This window comes from Ictidomys tridecemlineatus, chromosome 7, assembly GCF_052094955.1.
Source record: "Ictidomys tridecemlineatus isolate mIctTri1 chromosome 7, mIctTri1.hap1, whole genome shotgun sequence".
Classification (NCBI taxonomy): domain Eukaryota; kingdom Metazoa; phylum Chordata; class Mammalia; order Rodentia; family Sciuridae; genus Ictidomys; species Ictidomys tridecemlineatus.
The window spans coordinates 8,099,678-8,112,693 of NC_135483.1; positions in this window are offsets into that span (position 1 = coordinate 8,099,678).

The following is a 13,016-nucleotide window of genomic DNA, read 5'->3' on the forward strand; positions in this document are numbered from 1 at the left end:
GTTGGTGGGGACATTGCTGGTGTCTAATGTAGACTGTTCATAATTGTGTAGATTTCACTACTTTCTCACAATTTGAAAGACATCTTGCCCTCACTTTGTTTTTCTCGTTTCCTTTTGGCTCTGATTTCTCTTTCTCTCCCCCTCATAGTTTTAAAGAAGGATTTGGGAAGAGAGATGTGCTCATAAGATTCCCATAAGGAAGACACGACAGGCGCTGTGGGAGGAAAAGGGAGATTATTCTATCCGGCTCTGATGGAGGTGGGGAGAGCTTGCCTATAAAGACCCAGGAAGATCTCAAAGAGGGATCCCACCTATTTGGTGAAAGCAAGGAGATGTTTTTAGGCATCAAATAGGCCTGGGGAAACAGTGTTTAAGGTAGATGAAACAGAATCCATCAAAGACACAAAACTAGATGTGCGAGTCCTGGGAGAACTCCAGTGGGGAGGTGAACTGAGACCTCCCGAGCACCCTCTCCCCAGCTCCCTCTGTCCTGTGCACACGACCCGGAGCAAATAACTTCCTATGGGAAACACACTCTGATGTACATGTTGGGGATGGTCTGCTCATCGCAGAGGTGCACAGGAGCCGTCCTCAAGTACTTCAGTGACCCTCTGGAAGTAGTAAAACCTCAGCAAGGGGTCAGCCTCGGGGATGTTAGCGGGAGGGCCGCATATTCACTAGGAGAAATTAAGCTGGGTTGCTTTCCAAGGGAAGTTAAAGCTCTGGGATGGGAACTGTCCCTCCTGGGTAGCTCAGGAAAACAGCTCCAGCGTTTCTGTCTTCCTTTTGCCCCAAGAATCCGCCCATGCCTGACCCCTGCAGAGCTAAAACTGGTGAAAAAGAGGGTCTCCATTAAATACTAGCATGTGGAGGGGGCCACAGGAGGGTGCTCGTGTGGGCTGCTTCCCATGGATGCCAGTGCAGCTAACAGGCTCCTAGAGCCAGGGTGTTGGGGAGGACGGCAGGGGGCAGCAGGTCAGATGGTCAGGTGGGACTTCTTTTTTCTGACAATGTGGTGGATCTCAGCTAACCTTGAAATGCTCCTGTGACACCAGGGACAAGGTTTTAATAAAAAGAATCCATTTCAATGAATGCACATACAAGCTTGTGATAAAGAGAACAAAACATCCAGGTGTCAGAAAAGAAGCAAAAACTGAAACTTAGTGGGGAACACAGGTGTGGATGCTGGAGCTGCTGCCAGGGGCGTTTGGGGTCCCCATCAGGCAGGGTGTGGGTAAGATGCAGAACCCCTCTGGCTGGGGAATAGGAGCTGGTCTCGGGATCTGACCTTATGCACAGGCAGGAGCTGGTGAGACTGCACAGAGCCATGTCTCTGCACCCTGCGCTGAGAGGAAGTGAGCTTGCTCTGGCTGCTGGGAAGGAAGACGGACAGGAAATGGGCACAGAGGGGCGCCTGGGGACCTCTGAGGATGAAGGGAGCAGCCCTGGACTCTACCTCCAGCCAGGGTTCCACTTGCAGTGATGCGGGGGGCCTGAGGAAGAAGCTGGGGTCCTCTGGCAGGGAGGTGGCGGAGACTTCAAGGAAGCTGAAGGAGGGTGTCTTGAGAGGGCTGGAGCAAGAAAGGCCAGTGCCGCCCCATGCCCACACAACGAGCCAGCAGAACACAATGCAGGTCACCACGCAGGTCACCGTGCATACCTTCGGCACACTAGCACGGCTGCTGCCTCACTCCCACCTTCTGAGTCTTGAACCCAGTGTTTCTCGAGGGCAGTGTTGACCAAGAACCACCCAGGGGAGGGGTTCTGGGAGATGCGGTGCCAGCTGAGCAGTTGGTGAGTGTAAGGCCACCACAGAAACGTGTGGCTTGAGTCTTAGAACTAAGGTGGCCAGGGCAGGAGGCTCAGGGTCTAATCCACGCTGAGTCGGAACTCCCACCTTTAACAGAGCTGCCCTCTGCGGAAGGACTGCAGGCCAGCCTGAGGTTTCATTTATATTTACAAGTGAATCTGTGTCTCCGGCTGTCACTTGTACATGTTTTTCACGTAGGCTATGATTTCAGCCATTTGCCTCATTCTAAGACTTCCTTTAAGTCTTTTTATAAACACCAAGTGGATTAGGGCTGGATCACAAATGCGTAGCGGGGCAATCATAATGAGGCCATTTGTCACCATAGCAGGTGGGAACAACTGGCCTTTTGTGACAGACATAATTTGTACTGTGAGGCTATAAATATGGTGTTATGGAACATACATTCTAAGAACATTTGTTACCTGGGAAATACAGCTACAGCACGGTCTCAGGTTGCAGGCCACAGGTCCCTGTGACTGCAGAGCAACGGCAAACCTTTCAATGTGATATGAAAGGTCTTTGCCTATTTTAGCAAGTGAGCTAGAAACTCAACTCTAAGATGACAAGATACAGAACAAATACAGATTTAACTTAATTTTTATGCTAACAGGTATGCTTATATTTGCGAATATTTTCCTTTTTAATCTAAGAAGATATATTGGATAGCTCAGGGCTAATCTTCTCAAAGTATCTGAGTCAACAGACTCTCAACTTTTAAAGGTTCTTTATTAACAGCTAACTGAGTTTCATTTAGATTCTGGTTCAGTTTTCTTTTCTAAACAGGGATGAAATAAGGAAGGAGGTGCTTATAATTCAAAATGTCCACAGGATGGAATAGAGACTTATTTTAGTAGAGAGAGATCCTTTCTTCCTGGGCCCTGGTAAGGAGTAGTAGAGCCTTCCTTGTGTACAGTAAATCCAGGGGGGCTTCTGGTGGACCTGGGTTCACATGCAACATGTCTTGTGAGGATCAGAAGTTTCATGTGAAGTTTCAGTTTCATTGATATCAGCTTTGATTTTAATTATGACCTGTCTTTTACTGCTTTGGGTGTTAATTTGTTGTTCTTTTTCAAGGGCTTTGAGATGTAATGTTAGGTCGTTTATTTGTTAACTTTTTTCTTCTTTTAAGAGATGAACTCCATGCAATGAACTTTCCTCTTACTACTGCCCTCATAGTGTATCCAAGATTTTAATATGTATTCGCATTTACCTCTAAGGATTTTTTAAACTCCTCCTTGATGTCTTTTGCAACCCATTGTTTATTCAGTAGCATATTATTTAGTCTCCAGGTGTTTTTATTTTTTATTTTATCATTGATTTCTAATTTCATTCTATTATGATCTGATAGAATGCAGGTTAGTATCTCTACATGTTTATATTTGCTAAGAGTTGCTTTGTGGCACAATATATGGTCTATTTTAGAGAAAGTTCCATGTGCTGCTGAGAAGAAAGTGTATTCACTCATTGAAGGATGAAATATTTTTATATGTCAGTTAAATATAAGTTATTGATTACATTATTTAGTTCTATAGTTTCTTTGTCAGCTTTTGTTTGGAAGATCTATCCAGTGATGAAAGAGGTGTGTTACAGTCTCCCAGAATTATTGTGTTGTGGTCAATTTGACTCTTGAACTTGAGAAGAGTTTGTTTGATGAACATAAATCCTCCATTGTTTGGGGCATATATATTTATACTTATTGTTTTGTTGGTGTATGTTTCCCTTGAGCAGTATTAAATATCCTTCTTTTTTTAAAAAAAGTGTGTGTGTATATATGTGTGTGTATATATATATATATATTAGTTGTAGATGGACACAATAGCTTTATTTTGTTCATTTTTTATGTAGTGCTGAGGATCAAACCCAAAGCTCACACAGGCTAGGCAAGTCGACATCATTTGATGTGAGGATGGAACCTCTGCTTGCTTCTGCAGTCCCAACCCTTCACCTTCAGTCTGTGTATATCTTTTCCTATGAGATGAGTCTCTTGGAGGCAGCAAGTTTTTTTTTTTTTTATATCCAATCTACTAGCTTATGTCTTTTGATTAGTGAGGTTAGGCCAGAACATGAGGTTATTATTGAGATATTATTTGTATTCCTAGCCATTTGTGTTATTTAACTTGACTTAGTTTCTCCTTTGATTAGTTCTTCCTTTAGTGTAATACCTCCCTCTGCTGATTTTCATTGTTGTTTTTCATTTCCTCTTCTTGGAATATTTTTCCAAGGATGTTCTGTAGTGCAGGCTTTCTAGTTGTAAATTCTTTTAACTTTTGTTTATTCGTGGAAGGTTTTTATTTCCCATCAAATGTAAAACTTAATTTTGCTGGATATAAAATTCTTGGCTGGAAAAATAAAATAAATTTTAAAAAAAAGATTCTTGGTTGGTATCCATTTTCTTTCAGAACTTGATCTATGCTGTTCCAGGATCTTCTAGCTTTCAGAGTCTGGGTTGAAAAATCTACACATAATCTAATTGGTCTAGATGTAATCTGATTCCTTTCTCTCCTGGCTTTTAAAATTCTCTCCTTATTCTGTATGTTAAGCATTTTCATTATAATATACCTTGGTGTGGATCTGTTGTGATATTGTACATTTGGCTTCTCTAAACCTCTTATATTTGGTTTTCCGATTCATTCTTCACGTTAGGAAAATTTTCTGATATTATTTCATTGAATAGAATGTTCATTCTGTTGGTTTGAACCTCTAGGCCTTCCTCTATCCCTATAACTCTTAGATTTGGCCTTTTTATGCTATCCCATATTTCTTGAATGTTCTGCTCATGGTTTCTTACCATTTTTACTGTGTGGTCCATATTCTTTTCAAAATTATATATTTTGTCTTCAATGTTTGAGGTGTAGTCTAATCTGTTGGTCTTCCAAGTGGTCTAATCTGTTGGTGATGCTTTCAACTAAACTTTTAATTTGGTTTATTGTTTCTTTCATTTCAAGGATTTTTGTTTGGCTTTTTAAAGAAACTTTATCTCCCTATCAAAGTAATCTTTGCTTCCTGTATTTGTTTATGTAGCTCTTTATTGAAATGTTCTTTTGCTGCCAGTATTTGCTCTCTTATATCATCTTTTAATTCACAGAACATTTTAATTAGTACATCTTGAACTCCTTCTCTGTCATTATTTCTGCCGTGCTGGCCCTGGATTCTAACAGTGAGATATCTTGATTTGTTTGGACACTTTCTTCCCTTGTCTTTTCATGTTGTTTGTGTGACTTCCCTTCTAGCTCTGGGGATCCAAGGCGTTACTGTTTTTACTTTATGGGTTTATTGTAGGGTTCCAATATCTCTCCTTTGAGGGGAAGGACAATGTTAATAGATCCCAATATAAACAATACACAACCTTAAATCTTATAGTTGCTATTAAGAAATTCACAATTTCATCACAATGTACAGAAATGGTGATTTCAATTATTATCTACAATATAATCAATAGGGTTGTAAAAAGATTTACATTTTCTGATGGTGGACCAAGAATAAGGGTGGTGAAGTAGGATGATATGCCGAGGAGGCAGGAGGTGAGGATATAGGGTTATTATATCTTAGGAAGTATGAAAGAGAAATCTAAAGAAGATTAGTAGTAGGAAGAGAGAGAGGAAGTAATTTTGGGTAGACAAGTAAGTTGGAAGACAGTACAGTACCTGAAACAATCACACATATATAGCAAGAAAAATAAAAATGTTCAAATAGTAAATATTTGGAGTAAGAAAAAAAATATACAACACAACTGTAACATACTATTCAGACACCCCAGCCCTCAGTATCCTACTTCATGCCAAGTACTTGGTTTCACCTATTTTGGGGATGGGGGGCAGGAGACTAGAGAGGGAGAAGAAAAAAAATCTCCAAGGAAGACACCAGGATTGTTTTGGTTGGAGATCAGTGTCTTTCCTGCTTCCCTTCTTGGTCCCATAGGTGGAGTCATCTGATGTTTGCTGGTATCTCCACCCTCAGGATGGTGAAGGTACCAGGGAGGGAGGGTTGGTCTTGGGTGGAGGGCACCTGGAAGTGGGGTGTGGCACCTGCCAGTCCCAGAAGGGAGTCTGCACCTCAAGGATCTCTTTGGGGTCCCTCGTGTGATGTGGGCGCCTGGTCTTGTCTCCTTATCTCGCCTGAAGACCTCCCAGTCCCTGGTCCCTGTTAGTCTCTAAGCTGTATCACACTCGCCCACCCTCTTTCTACTTCCTAATAGGGGACCTTTCTCTCCTTTGGGTGCTGAACACCTGCTGCTTGGAGCTGTTTGGTGTTGGGCAGTCACTGTGCCAGCTTAGCGGCTGGGAGAGGGGGAGTTAGAAACTATGGGCACCTGGCCAGCCAGAGTGGCCCCCACTAAAGATGGTGATGAAGGTGACCCAAGAAGGAGGCCACTACTTTCAGCAATGGGGTATCGGGTCGCGTCGGGGACACCGGGTGCTGGCATTGGATGATGTGTGCAGAGTCGAGCTCTGTGGATACAGCAGGTGCCTGTCAGCTATCTTCAGAGCCTGTGTGATGTTCCCAGGTGCAGGCAGGCTACTGTGCATAGGGGACTGTCTCTGCAAAGTCCCAAGATGAAGGCAACCCAGGGAACCCCATATTGGTAGATGGGGGTCCACATGGGAGTGGCGGCTGGAGTTCCTGCTCATGGGTAGCTGCTGGGTGTCTTGCGTTGGAGCGGTGTCTGGGATTTCTGCTCAGGTGAGTGGCTGAAAGTTCTGCGCGGGTGCTGATGCTGGCGGTCTCGCTCGGGCACCTGGTAGTCCTGCATGGTCGAGTATTTGGGAGACCTACTGGCACGTGGCTGTGATTCCTGCATGGAAGCTTCTGTGGGGATGTCCTCCATCACTAGCAGAGAAGCAGTATTCTCACTACTTGAGTCCCAGGTCACAGAGTGACTCACAATGCTGCCTCCCTCTGGCCTGCTATCTTGGATCTCCAAGTACGTGATCTTATTTATTATTCATGGAGGATGATGACTTAGGTCTGCTACAAAGTCTTTATTTATTTTGCAAAGATAACTTTCTCCCAAAAGATCAAGTGCTGTAACCTGGATGCCAGCAACCTGGGCTTAACCTGCAGCTCATGGTCTACTCCCCGGTTTCCTGCTGGGCCATTGTTCCCCTAGGTCTCAGCATCCTCATCTGCACTGTGGGAGACTATGAGCTTCCTGGGGCCGTGAAAGTGAGGGGGACAGTGGGTGCAGAGTGCTTGGCATGGTGCTCTGAGGCCAGCTGCTGCTCAGCACTGGCCAGCTGGTGCCTCTCCCTGGGCCGTCCCACCACCTGGCTGGCCTCAGGCCTGCTCTTGCTCTGCAGACCGTTCTGCTCTGACTCTCATCTTTCCATTAGGCGCTGAACCACATCAATTCTCTGCCTGGGTTTTCAAATGGTTCCCGAGTTAGACCTGAATACCACACCAAACCCCATGCTCCAGGCTCTTCCTGGCCTGGTTCCCCCTTCCTTTCTCCTCACACTCAGAGACTCTCTTCATGGGCACACGTGCCACCCAGGGGCTGCCTTGGAACTTCTCTCCCCCTTCTCGGTGTGAAAATATCAAATCACTTTTAAGATTAGGTCAAAAGTCAGCCCTTGGGAAAACTCTCCCCTGGCCCCAGCAGGCAGGGATCTGGACTCCCGAAGGCCTCTGTCATTCCTCCATGCTTTATATGGAGAATTTCTGTTCCAACCTTAAAGCACAGGAAGAAATTATTTACCTATAAGGACTAGAATACAGCAGGTGCTCAAAAGTGAATGGCATCCTCCCCTTCTAGCCACACAATCTGGGTGCCAATGGTGAAGCCATTGCTGCCAGTCGTACCTGACAACCTCTGGACCATTGTTCCTCTAGGAACAGTGATGGTTTTGATGAATCTTAAGTAGGACAATGTATGACTGTCCTTTGGTATCTACAGGGGGCTGGCACATACTAATGTACCCTCCCTTCTGCCACCACCTCCTGCCCTCTGTGGCAAGGGAGCAGTGTACAGAACCTGTCCGGGCATCTACACTCCCCCTTCAAAAGCTTCTCTGTGGCTCTGGTTTACCTGGGACTCTCTGTCGGGCGTGTTCTATTAGAGGTCTGAGGTGGAGGGAACTGGCAGCTCTGAACCAGATCATGCCATGGTTCCCAAGATTGCAGATTCACACAGCATTGGTGCCGCTTCGCTGTGAATAATTAAATGCTGGGGAACTGATTTCCATTAAGTAACCTCAAGTCAAACCGATTGATAAATTATCACATTCTCTTCATAATTCTCCCTGAGAATTGTCCAGAGTCAGCGCGTCTCGGTTCTGGGTCCTGGTGGAAGATGAGCATGGCGCTGCGTCAGCAGTAACTCACAGTGAAGTGGCTCGGGGCCTCAGAAGCACCATCTGCCCCCAGAGCCCGGGAGCTGGAGGAGGGGAGGTGTTCAAGGGCAGGCGCTGCCCTGTCTTTCTCCCACATGTGCATACATTTATTTACCTGTCGTTAGCCAGGTGAGAAGACACCTGCAAGTACTGCTGGGAGAAGAGCAGCTTAGCTATGTTCGAGGTCTTACGATTTATTTCTAAAGCCTGTACACAAATAGCAGGCCTCCTGAGTCCCCAGAATCTGCATCCTGGATTTCAATTAATGGTGGATGGAAAACAGCAGTATAAAAAATTCCAGAAAATTCCAAAATATAAAATTGTTGTGCATTAAGAACCATGCTAAATTCATGTGTATGAGTCCTGTGTAGGCATTGCTTTACGTATTGCAAGTAATGCAGAGATGATTTGCAGCATGTGGGAGGAAGTGCTTAGGTCATATGTAAATGCTGCACTGTTTTACGTGAGGTTTTGGTATACGCCAACCCCCTGTAGATACCAAAGGACAGTCATATATTGTCCTGCTTAAGACTCATCAAAACCATCGGAGCACAATTTGGTTTTTATGTTCTTAATTGGGAAATGAGAGCTCCAGGGACTTGCCCTGGTCGCCTCACAGAGCCTAACACACAGCAGCAAGTTTCTAGAGCAGCTGTCGTGGCCATGAGATGAAAGTGCAAATGTGGTTTTTCAATTCACCTGTCCAACCTTTAAACCTAGCTGGGGAGTCCTGGCTCATTCCAACCAGCAACCAAATTGGGAACAAGAGTTGTCATGGAGAGGCTTCATCAACACGGGCAACATGTATTGTTGAATAAATAATGAATGAATGAAAGAGCTGTGTCTGAAATTTCCTGACACGCTTCCCAGGAAGTACACATTGAGGCTTTCATGAAAGGGGGGGAGACGGCCATGCTGGAGCAGGACTCACCTGGCTCCCTCCTCTGGGCTCTCTGCCCTCCCACTGTATCCCTAGGAACTAAGCCCTTTTAAAATTAAGCCAGAACCAAAAAGGAGCCAGTCCTGGTCTTTGGCGCAAAAACTGAAAAAAAAAAATCATTTAGTAGAAGGGAGATGAAAAGGAAATCTATCCTAAGACTTAATTGCCCAAACAAATTGTGGAGGGGTTTGCCTAACTACCCATTAAGCCATTTTAGATAAAAGGGTTTTGCAGTACAAAACAAAACACAAAGCGATGAATAAAAGCTGCAGGATTACAAAGAAGTAAATGTAACGGCAAGAGAATAGGGTCAAATCAATCAAACCCGCCAGAAGGCTGAGAGAAAACGAGATTAAATGATAAATCTCGACACCCTTAAAGCTGCCTTAGAAGCAACAAAAGAAATGCAATTGGAAGCAGCTGGCCACACCTGTGCTGTCCTTGGGTGGCTCCTAACCATGAGGAGAAGAGCGGAGGGAATAAGGGTGAAGGAAGCGGAGGACTGAATGCAGGAAAGCGAGTCCCACTGTGAAGGGACTCAGGGCCCTTCGGAGGACGATAGGATGCGAGAAGCCCACGTACATTCCATTTTCTAATAGAAGAAAACTACCCTGGAGAACGAGGAACACTTTTCAAAATGGCTTTATGCACTTTAGGAAGACATGTTCTGAGATAAAATTGTACCCAGTCATTTCATGCCAAGTTGCCCATCAGGCAAAGGCCATGGGTGGACTCCGCCCACACACAAGGCTCCTGAACACTTCTCACAAGAGCTGGCCACAAAGTCTGGCTGGCTCAGATGCGCTTCCCAACAGTAGACTAATGACTGGAGGAATTCACAGTCTGAGTTTGGAGAGAGGAGCATTAGGAAAAAAAACATAAAGATTTTGCTCTTGCATTTAAAAAATAATAAGCAGACATCATTTTTTATTTAAAAAGTCAGTATTTTTTTAAAACATAAGCAAAGTTTAGCCCCATGATGAATGACTCCGGGAAAGTCACTCGAGGCCATGGCTTGTGGGGGAAAGGCCAGATCTCAGTCACTGTGTCATGTACCTCCTCCACGCAGCACAGACTTCCTGTAGCCTAGTGTGCTTGGGTCGGCCTGCTAGGTGGGAGTCCCCTGGGTGGAAGCAGGACACTGAGTGTGGAGGGTGTCCATGCTGCTGAGAGTGCTGACCTTGTGAGTGCAGCATGGACACCCAGCTTCCACCCAGGAGACTTCCACCCAGCAGGTCCCGATGGGGACATGGGTTTCAAGGAAAAAAGACAATCCCTGGGACAATGCTAAATGTACAAGGTCCAGGGCCAACAGCTGGGAAGTGGGTTTGGGGGGGAAATGAAGCAAAATGGCAGACTAGCCTGATCGTACAGCTGTGGTCCAGAGTGAAGGGCTCAGCCTATGTGCTTGAGAGTTTCCCAGTTCAGTTGAGGTGACTCTGAATCCAGTATTCCAGACCCCACACTTCAGGGAGCTGAGCCTGCTCTGAGCCTGAGCCAGACTGAGGCTGTAGACATGCACACCTGTTCCTAACGTAATGATTGACTCAACGGGATGGACCTGGGCACACAGTGAGCCAAAGCCCATTCTGAGCAGTGGAGGGCACGTAGGGGATGGAAGAGAGCTCTGTACCTGCATGGTACGGGTCTAAACATCCATGTCATAAACCTGTGGTTTAGGAGTTAAAGCCATGGTGGACGCTGTTAACCTAATTCTTCAAGGGCTTCTTTCACTGCCCCCCAAGGAGGAAATATTGGGAGGCCTCTTCCACTAGCATTCAATAAATAGTAGTCAATTATTGCATTTTTCCTTTATTCTCTTCTCTGGAGCCCCCTTTTCCTCTGTGCCCCGCCTTCGCATTTCTCCTTGTCCTACATTACCACCCGTCTCTCACCCCTCTTACCGCAAAGTTCCCAGCTGGGTGGAGAGAGTTACTGGGCAGCACGTCCCTGTCTCCTCAGTGGCCACTGCGGTTTCTGCCTTTGCCTTGCTTTCTGAGAACTGAAGATGTGTATGCCTAACTTCTAGGTCTAGAGGCCACGTGAAGGACAGGGCAAGCGGTTTCCCTGAACGGCTCCCTCTGACCAGCACTGAGCAAGAGTCCCTGCTGCCTCTCTCCTGTGCTGGCACTCAGCTTGTGGGTTCAGTGGGTGCGTGCAGCGGAAACCCACTGCAGGTTCAGGTTTTGTTGCCCTGGTGATGAATGATGCCAAACACCTTGTGATGTGCTTCCAGGTCATTAGAATATCCTCTTTAGAAAAGTGTCTCTCTTCGGCCAGATGTTGTGGCGCACGCTTGTAATTGAGATGCTTCAGGAGGCTGAGGTAGGAGGATTGCAAGATCTGGGTCAGCCTTAGCAACTTAGCGATACTCTGTCTCAAAATAGAAAATAAAAAGTGCTGGGGATGTGGCTCAGAGGTTAAGTGCCCTGGGTTCAATTCCCAGTACCAAAGGGGGGAAAAAAATGTCTCTTTAGTCTTGCCCAATATACTTTTATATGGGTTGCCATTTTATTATTATTGAGTTATAAGATTTCTTTATGTGTTCTGGGTAAGAAATAATATTTTTCATATATATTTGTTGCACATACATTCCCTCAGGCTGTGGTTCTCTATTCATCTTCTAACAAAACCTTCTCACGAGCAATTTTAAAAGGTTTTATAAAATTTTATTTATTTATTTTTTAGTGCTGAGTGCTTCCTAAGACCTCTATCAACATAGCCACCTACTCCGATTTTACAAAAAAATTACCTCATCATCCTTTGTTCTAGAAAACGTGGTGTTAGCCAGGCCATGCGGCATACAGTTAGAATCCCAGCTACTCCGGAGACTGAGGTAGGAGAATTGCAAGTTCAAGGACAGAGTTGCCAGCCTGGGCAAACAGTGAGACCCTGTTTCAAAATATCACAAAAAATAATAAAATAAAATGGAAGGGCTGAGGATGTAACTCAGTGCCAAAGAGCTCTGTAGCCTAGAGGAGGCCCCAGTTCTGCAATAAAGAAAAGAATAAAATTAGTTTAACTTCCATGCCTAGATTTATGACCCATTTCAGTTTAGTTTCTCGTACAGTATAAAAGAAGAGTTGAAACTCATTTTTGTCCCTTACTGGAGTCTGTCTTCCTCCCGTGAAGTTGCAGTGGGCCTGTGGTAAGGGTGTGGGTTGGCCCTGGCCTTCCCTCCAGTCCTAGGGAGGCGTCATCTGCTCTGTCAGCTACAACACACGCTGTCTTCGCGATGGTGGTCTCAGACCAGGTCTATCTACTTTTTTTTTTTCTTCTCTATTTGACCTTATTGTAAGGGTGGGGGAATGTGAACAGGCTTATTAAATACAAATGGTGAGAGCAGACATTGCTTTGTGGCTGATCTTACAGGGCAAAGCTCAATATTTCATGATTAAGTGTGGAGCAGGCTGTAGAGAAATCTCAGGGGTCCTTCCTGAATTAAGGCAATCTGATTTGTGGACGTTTATATCATGAGGACTTGACTTTTTGGATCTTTTCCACATTCATGTAAACAATCCCCTGACTTCCCCACGGATACATTTACTGTGTGAGTTACATAACTGATTCCCTTGGGTCCCACCACCCTGCTATCCCCATCTGTGTTTGGTCAGGGTGCAGAGTTCCATGTATACTGTTGATTTGGTTAACTAATATTCTGTCCAGAAATTCTGTGCCAATGCTCTTGCAGATATTAGCCTGAAGTTTTCTTTTACTGTCTTGTTTGGGTTTGGTTACCACAGGGCTGTGATGATTTTATACTTGAAACACATATTTAAGCTTTGAATTCTTCATTTTATAAATGTTTTAGAGAATCAAGCAATAAAGTGATATGGATCTAGAGTGTTCTTTGCGGAAACGTGTTTTAATGAACAAATCAATTTCTTTAAAGGATATACATTTATTCTTATTTTCTATTTCTTATTCTGTTTTATAA